Here is an 11600-nt window from a genome sequence, read left to right on the forward strand (position 1 = left end):
GGAATTTCATGGGTCTCAGGATGTACTCAGCTCAGAGTACCCCATGGGGACAACTTGAGATGGGGGCCAAGGAAGACCTCTCAAGGACATCTGAGGTGAGGTGGTCATGGGGGGTCTGGGGCACATCATGGGCAAAAGCCCTCAGGCAGGAAGGTGGTGTCCCCTCACGGAGCCATGGTGGGGTGAGGGGCCATGGCCAGGGGAGGGCAGGGGCTTCATCCTGCACTCTATGCCCCTCCAGATCTGGTGCCCAGTAGGTACTGGGGATGTTAAATGGGGAGAGAGGAGTCCCTTGCAGAGACTGGTGACCCCTGTAATAACAACAGGATGGTCATTACACAGGCAAACTGCTGCACACCCAACCCCAGGCTGGGTGGACCACCGTGATCCCACTGCGTAGACAAGACAGGAGCTGTGACAGGTGATGGGATCCGCCCCACAGCCAGGCAGGAGGGAGTGCAGGAAGCTTAGACGGCAGATTAGGGGAAGAGAGAGGCCTGCCTGACTGTGACTGTAGCTGGGCGACCATATCGGAGAGCCTGAGGGATGTGAGGGTAAAGACTCCTCTTCCGAGGTAAAGGGGCACGGTGGGGATGCCAGGGGTTGCGGTAGAGTGGACCTCTTCACAGCCCAGTGCTGCGCGGACCGAAGGCGGCGATTCACGCTTCGGCCGCGAGGGGGCGCGTTCGCCTCGCGGATGGACCGCAGGAGCCGCGGCCACACCCGCAGCGCCCGCTCCGCCACGGGCGACCGGGCGGCATCCCCTTCTCCGCCTGGGACCTCCCACGCTTCCCGACGCCCGTGCCTTTGAGAACCCTCAAGTTTGTGCCCAGCTCTGAGCACCCCTCCTCCTGGAACCTTCCTCGCTCGGTGGGCCTTGCAATGTGGCTCTGAGCTAGGGAACACCCTGTGGCAGTCTGGGGACTCTCAGAGGGGGAGAGGGGTGGCGTTTCCCATTAACAGGGACAGATATGCTAATGTATGCAAAGCGGTGTCCTGGGTTAGGGGGTCGATCTGCGAAGGGGCTGGGGCTCCGGGATGTGGGGGGCTGTGCGCAAGGGGTCCGAGCACCAGGATGCCCACGCGGGATTGGTCTGCCGGGGGTCCGGGCGCCTAGATGTCCTCTCGCTTGTGGGGAGGGGTGTCTGCACCATGTCCGCTCTCCAGGCCGGAACTCCCCGCCACGCAGGCGGAAAGTGTGGCTAAGCGCGTTGGGAGGATTGGGGGGCCGGGCTAAGGCCCACGTTGCTAGGCAGTGCACCTCCCAGGACGCTGGTTGCCATGGCAGCCGCTTCCTGCCCGCGTTGCCATGACGCCCACAAGGCCTCTGGGAGCCAGAAGCCCGAGAAGAGGGGCCGCCCCCGCTGCCCTGGCCCCTCCTCAGTTCCCCCATGGGACGGGCCAGAGACGGGGAGGAGGCAGTTGGAGGACTGGCCACCTCTCTATATGACTCTGAGCTGTGATGGAGGTGGGTAGGGGGGATGGAGGGCAGCGGCCAGAGTCCTGCCCGCAGTCACTGTCCAGCTGCCAGGTCCTCTCGGTGCAATGCCCTCTTCCTCTCCCCCACCCTACCCGCCTTCACAAGCTTGGGAAACAGGTCCATAGAGGGATGGCTCACAGTCATGGGCCAGCCTCGGTTTCTTGGGAGGATAGAGGCTCCAGCCTGGCCCCCAGCTCTGTGCACCTTCCAGGATAAAGCCCCTCAGAGCCCCTTATAAGCTCAGTGCTCCCAGATCTCTGATCAGGGCTTCTGGCCCAGACCCACCAAGGCTGCCTGTCAGGCCTCTCCCACTCCCATCCTCAGAGCCTCCCTGCATGGCCTAGTTGGGGTCCCAGTAGATCCTGGAGAAATGTCCCTTGGGGCCTGCAGACTGCTCCCCTTACCTGGAGCTCCTGGCCCCTTCCTTGCCCTTCGAGGGCCTGGGGAGTTGCCTGCGGGGGGTGAGTTCTCCTTTGTTCCAAGTGTGGGGCTCAGAGGGTGGTGTGGGGCCTCCCAGGTGCCCCTAGGCGCACAGCCAGGAGGACTGGTCCACTGGGTGTGGCCATGTGAGGGATGGGATTGCCTGGGGAGTGACCTCCCCTCCCAGGGCCAGAGATTAGGGAGCTAGACGGCCTCCTTCTGCTCCCTGGCCTGTGGGGATCTGCCCTGTGAAGATGGATTTGGGGGCTGCTCCCTGGGAACTGGGTGCGGTAAGGGGCAAAGTGGAGCGTGCAGGAGGCACCTCGAAGTGGGGTGTGGGATCCTCCCAGGGTGTTGGTGTTTCACAGACAGGGTGGAGGCTCGGAGCAGGGAGGGTGTGCTCCATGTGCCCATCCTGTGTGTCCACTCGTCCCCAGCATGGCTGAGCACTTGGCACAGGTGTGGCAGGTCGTTTGTCTCCCCTCCAGGTCACTCTGGGCACCTGCGGCTCACAGTTTTTGTTTAAGAATCAGACAGATAATAAGAATGTCAAGGAAAATCCTCTCAGGGCTGGCGCAGCCTCAATAAATTACTGTTAAGCCGGGTGTCGAAGGCTCCAGGCCTGGGGGGGAGGTGGCCCAGCTGGGGTCCGGTGTGAGCTGCACTCAGGCTCACGCTAGGAGTTCTGATCCTGCCCCTGGCTGCTGTGGCCCCTGCAATCCAGGGTCACCATGGGTCACACCTGCACCTGTGAATGGGATCCACCCACCCTTACCTGCCCCCTCTCCCGCCAGAATCCCACCCGGCTAGACTCAGTTTCCCCTTCTCGGTCCCCTTCCAGTTGGACAGAGGTGCCCAGGTAGCCAGCGTGGCTGGAAGCCTGATGCCCCATCCCAGGGTCCTTGCGAGGTGACCAGAGTCCAGGCCTCTTGCCTCTCCCCAACTCACTGCACTCTGCCCCCTGCCCAGCTTGTGCTGGGCCCTAGGAGCAGGGGAGACTGGGCTGGGGGCTGTGAGCTCCAGGGCTCCTCCCTACATGCCAACAATGGACCCTTGTGGGACTGAGAGAGTGGGGGGTGGGCAAAGGGTGGAGATTTCAAGAGGCCCACGGGTCCCACTTGCTTGTTTGTTTCTGGGCGCTCCCTCCCTCAGGGAGGATGGACTCCAAAGAATGAGTGGACCCCTGAGCCTCCAGGCTGGCCAAGGGAGGAGCCAGGCTGCAGTTCCCAGGCTCCCCCACGAGATGGTGCCACAAATCTGCACACAGGGCGCAGGGTTCTGGGGACCCAGTGCAGAGGCCAGGCAGTGAAGTTCCTGGGAATGGGGAGCCAGGGACAGGTCCACCCAGGCTGAAGCTTCTGGAAAGGCAAGGGCAGTGCAGGGGTAGAAGCCCGCCCCCACCCCCAAGCTTGGATCTGTGGTTCCCGTGAAGGCCTTGATCAGCGGCTGTCTGAGGGGTCGAGGGGTCTGAGCTTGGCTTGCTGGTTCTGCCCCCCACCCCTGCTGTTCACACTGAAGCAGATTATCCTGGGGCTTACCCCAGCCCTCCCACAGGCCCCTTGCCTGCCCCTCCCAAGGGCTAGGGCTCCTGCCTGGGGACTGATCTCATTTGGGAAGTGAGGGTGTCCAGGGCCACACCACCAGGTGTGCTGACCTGGGTGCAGGGTCTTGCCAGGCCCTCTGCAGGAAATTGGCTCAGCTGGCTGGATAGTCAGAGGCCAAGAGCTCATCTGGAGGGAGAGTGAGGATCTGATGGGACAGGGGTGCCCAGGTGTGGAGGTCAGGATGGGGTCATCTGCAGGGTCTCTAAGAAGCAGGCTGAACATAAGAGCCATCTGGGGGCGGTGAGGGCATGCCTGCACAGTGCCCCTCCCCGCTTCATTCCTTTCTGGCTCGGCGGTGAGGACATACCAGCTAGTATGTGCTGTGCATCTCGCCCTGTAGTGAAGGCCCTCCAGCACTGAGCCCACCCCGATCCAGGCTGCCCCTCCCCTTCCTGTCCTGGGTCTGGACCTCACAAGGCCTTGGACATCTGCCCCATGATTTTAGGCCTGTGCCTCTCAGGAGCCCCCACCCTGGGTAGCCCCGAGGCCTGGAGAATCTTCCCTTCAGAGCCAGGCCCAGGGTCTGGGGTCCATCCTGGGGGATGGGAGCACCGGGGCATGGGGGTGTGGGCTGGAGTGGGGTCTGGGAGATGGGGTGGAGTTGGCTGGCTGTCAGGCTCTGGGGGATAGGCCTAGACATGATGGCAGGAGGGCAGAGAAGGGGCTGGGCTTGTGATGTGGGAGGGAAGTGGGCAGAGCCCAGATCTGGGCTGGGGACTCCCGGGTTGGGGAATAAGGCTGCAACATAGAGGACCCAGGCAGGAGTGGGTAGGGGGCACAGGCTGTCTCACCCTTGGCTTTCGAGGGGCCTCATCCCCTGGGTAGGCTGTCCCTGGCAGGCCACAAGCCCCACCAGTCCCCTCAGCCACTGATTCCGGCACTGTTCAGAGGGTGTGTTGGGGGTGTCAGAGGCTCCCCTTGCTCCCCAGCCCAGGAGACACAGCTGGGAAGTGGATTGACAGTGGAGTGTCAAGCCTCCTGGCTATCCCTGGACTGCAGGGCCCTGTGGGGGACAATGGGGGCTAAGCCAGGAGGTAGGAAGTGCCAGGTGTGAAAGGGGCTGAAGGGAACCACGGGACTGGGCTGCCAAGAAGTGGGGGATGAAGAGGCTGACAGACAGTTGTTGGGGCCCAGGGCACACCTGTGCTTGCCCCAAAGGGTCCTTGCCTGCCCCTTCAGCCTTCTGTGCTCCAGGGCCCCTTGGCTCACTCCTTAGAGGGCAGTGCTCAGGGCCCTGACCTTCCCAGGGGAAGGCCTGACCTTCTCAGTTTGTTGCCATGGGACTAAGTCCGCCAAGGCGCCCAGGGTGGGAGGCTGCTCCACTCCAGAGAGCTGACCAATAGTGAGGGGTGGGAGGCCAGGTCCTCAGGGCACTCTCCTTCCCCTTCACATGGGACATTATCTCTCCATCCACTCCCAGGCGGCCCCTACTCCTTGCTGCCTGGGTCTGGTTTGAGCAGACTCTCCCAGGCTCGTGGCTCTGGGCCAGAGTCAGTCCTGCCTCTCCCAGGGAAGTTTCTCACGTGCATGCCCTCCTACGGAGTCTTTTGTGGGGTCTTCTGACCGCAGCCTGCAAACACTTGGAGGAAACCCATACGCAGCCCCCAACCAGCCATCGAGAGAGGTGAACTAACCAACTTGCTAACTGGAGGCTGCCAGACCCACCAATTAACTAGCTGACAGACTTACTGACCATTGCAACAACTGGCTGCCTACCCTCCTTCCCTGGCTAATGGACTGGGCACCCATGGGTGGGGAGGGCTGCCGCTGCCGGCCCTGTGGTAGCTGTGGGGGCTGCTCACGCTGTCAACTTACCCAACGGTGCCTCTCCTCGTGGCCCTGCCCAACCCCTGCCGCCCCCAGAGCCTCCCAGCTGCCTGGCCCTGAGATGCCCAGGGACCTCTTGGCATCCTTGAATGCCCAGCCCAGCTGATGGGGAGTTGGCTCCCCTAAGGCCAGCTTTGACCAGTGGAGACAAGGCCTGGGGATCAGTCCTCCTCCTGTCTCTCTAGGGAGCTATGACCAACACCTCTGTCCCCACTCCTTCCTGCCTGCCTCCCAGCCTTTGCCTCAGGCCTAGTTTTCTGAGAAGCCTGGGCTAAGACGCCCAAGCCCACCAGGCCTCCAGCCAACCACCCAAACCAGCAACTAACTAGCAGCAAATGAGCTAGTCAACTAGCCAACTGGCCACCTCTCACCCAACTAAACAGTTGGCCATCCATCTCTCAAGGACAGCTGCCCACTGGGGCCTGTGGAGGATGGGCAGGTGCCTGGGGAGGCAGAGAAGACATTCCTCTTAATAAGTCCTCAAACTGGCCATGAAGGGCAGTACCAGTCCCTTGCCGAGCACCGTGAGTGGGCTCGCTATACAAGGGAGACATTTAATTTATCTCAAGAACTGGGCACAAGTTATAAAAATGGTAATTTCTTGGAGATTCAATTACATGTTTTCATTGTTACGCTCGGTAATCAAGGAAACGATTTTTAAAGAAAGGCCGCAGGATGATACAAATCTCGGTGGGAGGATTGGGGCTGGTCGGGCGGCTCGGGGACAAGGAGAAGGACAATGTCTGCTGGGGGCCAGCAGAGCAGAGTGGGGCTGAGCTGTTCGACCCTCTCTGGTCTCAGTCTTCCCTCCGGAGGATGGGCCCATCTCTGGAGCCCTGCTGGCCTGGTAGGGGAGGAACTGCATTTTGGGGGTGCCAGAGATGAAATGAGATGCGACTCGTGGTCATTGTGGCTGCGAGGATGAGTGCACCCACCTCGTTCTGTGAGAAATGGATGGGAACTGCTTGTAGGGTTCAGACCAGATTTTTCCCCTAGTGCTATCCTGGCTCTAAATAACATCCCTGGGATTAACGGTGCTGGCAGCAAATGGCACCAGGTGATTGGAAAAGGGTTTTATGGCCCCGCGGGTGAAATTGAACTTGCATCAGATGTGTATTTTCAAGATGGGATTTTCTTCCCTGGCAAAAGAAGCACGTTTCACACTAATTATAATGACAGCTTCTCACCACTCATCACCCCACCCCCCATCCCTAGCCGTGCATGGATGGACAGGGAGCATGGTAGCGGTCCTGGGGGTTGGGACTGGGGGAGGCATCTTGCCCAATCAGGGGTCAGACAAGGGGAGAGGACCACAGAGGGAAAGGCAAAGGGGTGGGGGGCCTCAGGGTGGGGAGCCCCAGCCAGGTCATGCCAGGGAGGAGGCCAGAAGGAGGCCCAGGCTTTGCTGTGGCAAGGGGCTCTGGGGGCCAGGGCTGAACTGGGGAAAGTCCTTCTCTACCCAGACCCCATCAGCTGCACTCCAGCCAGTGTGGGAAGGGGCAAGTCCTACCTCCAACAGGCCTGCACTGTGCCACTGACTTGAAGAGGGGCCTCAGGCCTCAGGTTCTCATCTCATCCTGCCCCATCCCTCCCACCAGGCCCTTCAAGTGATGATGCATGGGCCGCCTCCTGGGTGGCAAGGGGAGTGCTCATGGTGAACCCCTTATTTGTCCTCTTCTGGACTAGGCTGGGGTCTTGGAGGGGAGACAAGGCTCCACCCTCTACACAGAGAATAGGTCATTGTCACAGTGACAGCAGCTTCCCACCCTAATGGTGCTGGACATCAACTCTTCTTCATCACACAATTTACAGGTGTGGACCCAGGGCCTGAGAGGTGAGGGGTCTCGTCTGGGGTCACACAGCCAGTGAGCAACAGAGTGGACAGAGTCAAGGGGAGATATCCAGAACGATCCCCTTCTGTCAGGGATGGAGTGTGGCCAGGTGAGGAGTCCAGGGAAGGGGGCACTGTAAACCCTGCAGCCATGGCCCTGGGGGAAAGGAGGAGGTTATCCACACTCCAGTGGGAGGCAGGGCCAGACTGGCCCCACCCCATCTCTCCCACCAGGCCCTCCAAGTGGCCCCCATCAGGCCCTCTAGTGAACCTGGCAGGGGAGGGGGAGTGTCTGACATCCTCAAAGGAGACTTTTCCCAGACTAATTACCTTCAATTCACTTGCAGTAAATACTAGGCTATTTTTTCCCTTTCCAATAATTGAACTTATTTATTTTTAACTAAGATTAAATGTTCTCTGTGAGCTCAAGATATACTGACTGTCCTGTCAGGCTCGGTCAAGTCTTTCCCTCTTCCTGCCTCCCAGGGACAGTCCACCAAGAAGGGCATGGGCCCAGTGGCTCTTGGGAAGCAAAGAAGTTGCTTGTCTGGGAAACTCTGGGTCCTGGATAACCAGTTTTCACCATTACTACCATCACCACGAGCATGATCATCATTGCCACTACTAAGACTATCATCACCACCACCATCACCATGATCATCATTATCACCTCCACCACCACCAGATCACCCCCATCATAACTACTGTCATTACCACAATCACCACCACCACCATCACTTCCATCACCATGAGCATGACCAACATTACCACCATCATCACCACCATCACTACCACCGCCATCACCGTCATTATCACCACCATCACCATGATCATCACTATCATCATCACTGCTTCCATCACTACCACCATCATTACAATCACTATGACCTTGACCACCATCACCACCATCGCTGTGAGCATGACCATCATTACCACCATCACTGTCTTAGTCATCTAGTGCTACTATAACAGAAATACCACTAGTGGGTGGCTTTAACAAAGAGAAATTTATTCTCTCACAGTCTAGGAGGCTAGAAGTCCAAATTCAGGGTGCCAGCTCCAGAGGAGCTTTCTCTCTCTGTTGGCTCTGGAGGAAGGTCCTTGTTATCAATCCTCCCCGGTTGAGGAGCTTCTGAGCTCAGGGACCCTGGGTCCAAAGGATGCACTATTCTCCTGGCTCTTGTTTCTTGGTGGTATGAGGTCCCCCTGTCTCGCTACTCACCTCTCTTTTATATCTCAAAAGAGATTGACTTAAGACACAACCTAATCTTACAGATTGAGTCCTGCCTCATTAACATAACTGCCACTAATGCCCACCTCATTAATGTCATACAGGTAGAATTTCCAACACCTGGGAAAATCGTATCAGATGACAAAATGATGGACAATCGCATAATACTGAGAATCATGGCCTAGCCAGTTGACATTTATTTTTTGGGCACACAGTTCAATCCATAACAATCACCATCACTATCACAGCATCATTTTGAAAGCCCGCATTGGACTTGAGGCCTGCCATTGCTTGGCACTAATTGCTCCAGGACAGGAGCATCCACCTGGTCAGATTGCAATCAAGGGAATGTCTGACTTGGATATTTATGGGGGTATACATTGTGGAGGAGCCCCGGTGACGCAACAGTTAAACACTTGGCTGCTAATCAAAAGGTCTGTCCTTTGAACCCACCCAGTGGCTCTGCAGTAGAAAAGACCTGGCTATCTCCACCCATAAAGATTACAGCCTAGGAAACCATATGGGGCAGTTCTACTCTGTCATATTGGCTTGCTATGAGTCAAGATCGACTTGAGAGCACCTAAAACAACAACATACATCGTGGAGAAGGCAGAGGTGCTGCAGGACTTGAGTGAGTGTCCATAGCATATGAACATTTTCCCTGGTGGCCTTTCCTTTCTCAGTACAGACCCAAGTTCTATCTTTGACCAAATTGGGACAGCAGAAGCAGCAATGCGTGCGAGAATGGACAGAGGTGCCACCAGCCACCAGGGAGATGAGCCTGCCCTGAAGTCAATCACCACCTTTCCCCCATTGAGATGTTCCTAGAAAGCCCAATGTCTGTTAAGAGATGTATGACCTCAATGGGTCTCCCTGCAGGTGCTGAGTTCCCTGTCCTGGCAGCAGGGGAGTCTCTGTAAGCAGAGACTCCCACAGATTCTTGAGCTCAGGATCTGGTGCTACCATCTCTGAAAACATAGCAGGCAGCTGGGGCTACTGTGGGTGACGCTTCCCTCTTGTCCACCCACCTGCCCACCACCACTGCTCTCGCTAGCTCAGAGCTGGCCCCCAGTGTTGGTCTAAACTTGGCGGAATGAAATGAAGCCCGAACAGCTTACGGAAGTGGACTTAATGGTCTGTGGGCAGAAATGACAATCTAACACACCCTATCCAGCAGCCCAGGCTGCCACAGGCAGGGCCCTGGGGGCGCTTAAGACCCTTCTGATGCCCTGTCTGGCCCTGTGCTCCCCTTGGGGCCCCCAGCTCTAGACACTATGCCAGAAGTGCTGCTCTTCCTGTAGGGTAAGGATAGGGGTGGCTGCCACCTTCACTCACATCCACAAGGGCCCCTAGACCTAGGGGTACACCCAGAGGTGACACCTGGCTGTCCCCCACCTATAAGCACCAGCCGTGTGTGAGGGAAGTTGAGGGGGTGGCTTGGGGCTGGAGCCTGGGTGCTCAGCAGAGGGGGCCTGGAAAGTGTTGGCTATATAGCACCCACTACAGGGTGATCCTGGCCTCTGAGCCTCAGTTTGCTCATCCGTGAAATGGGGTGAAGCAGTGCCCACCGCACAGCAGGGCCATGAGAGCAGAGTGAGATGAGAATCACAAAGGCCATAGGGTGCTGTCGGGTGAGAGGGGTTGGGGATCGACGACGAGGCAAACCGAGGACTTGCATCCACTGTGGTGCTCAGCAGTTGGGGTCTCATCGTGTCACCCCCAGGGTTCCCCAGCCAGTGAGTTGGCTGCTGGCACCGTGGTGCTGTTCTCACAGGGCAGAAGTGCTGGTCACAGGGCAGAAGTCGGGGGCTAACGGGGCATTGGAGACTGCAGTGGGGCTGGGGAGGCTGGGGGCTGACCAGGGATAACAGGGCCATTTGGTGAGCGCCTCCTCAATGCTCTCCTCCCAATAGGCCTTGGGACCGGCTATGACCCACCCCATGGGACCGACGAGGAGACAGATGCTCAGAGAGGATTGGTGCCTGCCTGCCACAAGCCACGCTCCTAGTCCGGCACTCGGAGGCCCCAAGGTGGGCTGGAGGGAGGAGGAACCTAGCCCAGGGTGGTGCCAATGAGGACAGACGCTCCCCCTGCAGGAGAGATCTAGACAGGGAGAGAATATATGGAGGCGCATTAAAACTTCCCTCGTGTTTGGGAAATATTATTAACAATTGAAAATCTTAAATCTTGGTGATAAATGCAGGAACACTTTTGATGACCAGATAATTAATATAATAGCAGATATTAATTACTCAATGATTAATAACTACATTTAATAGTTTTCAAAGTAATTGCGATAAAGAGAAAGTTAATGAAAGCCCATCAGAGTTGCTGACGTCCTGGGTAGTGCAGGCACCTTTGTGCAGTACGCTGTGTCCAGGTGCAGTGGCGCCAAGCTTACGGGGCAGACCGCACACTCTGAGAGGCGAGGGGTCCCCCTACCCAGTCACTGTGCCAGGGGGCTCTGCCCCTCCCTACAAGAGTCCCCTTAGGCCAGTTCCTGGTCCTCCCACTGACCACCCCCAAGCCCCCGGCATGTCACTGCATGCAGAACATGCTCCTGGAATCTGGCTCAAGCTGCTCCACCCACCAACTCTCACTCAGGTGTGAGTGGCTACTTGGCACTGCCCTAATCCTCCAGGCCTTTGGCTTCTTCGTTTAGCAGTGTGAAGCCGTCACCCTCAAGAGCAGGGGAAGAGGGGAATTCCAGGCAGAGGAGGTCTAGCACCCTCCACCCTGAGTCTATAGATTCTTCCAGCCCTGGGCATTGCCTCGGGGCATGCAGGGAGCCCAGGTAGGGGCAAGATCCGGGGCCTGCTTCTCTGACTTGGTTCTCGCTTAGTCGACCCCCAGCTGACACTGCCATGCGGCTCACACACAGCCTTGTCCTCCCAGCAGAACCATCACCTGTGCCTACACCCCTCCCTGATGGGCAGGACGTGCCAGTCATCCCAGCCCCCAGAGCCCTCATAGCTGCCTTGCCCACGATCTGTGTGGACCGGCCATAGGGCAGAGGGCTGGGCAGGAATCTGGCCCTGAATGCCAAGGACAAGGATGTCTGGATTCCTGGTCAACACCCCAAACCTGGCCTTTCCATCACATGGCCTTGGGTGTTGTCATCAGGGGTGGGGACCAGGGTGCCATGTGTCAGAAGTTGTCTTTACAATAGTGACATTGATGGACAGTGGTGGGCACAGCGATGTGGCA

The sequence above is a fragment of the Trichechus manatus genome, unplaced genomic scaffold, assembly GCF_000243295.1.
Source record: "Trichechus manatus latirostris isolate Lorelei unplaced genomic scaffold, TriManLat1.0 scaffold00282, whole genome shotgun sequence".
Lineage (NCBI taxonomy): Eukaryota > Metazoa > Chordata > Mammalia > Sirenia > Trichechidae > Trichechus > Trichechus manatus.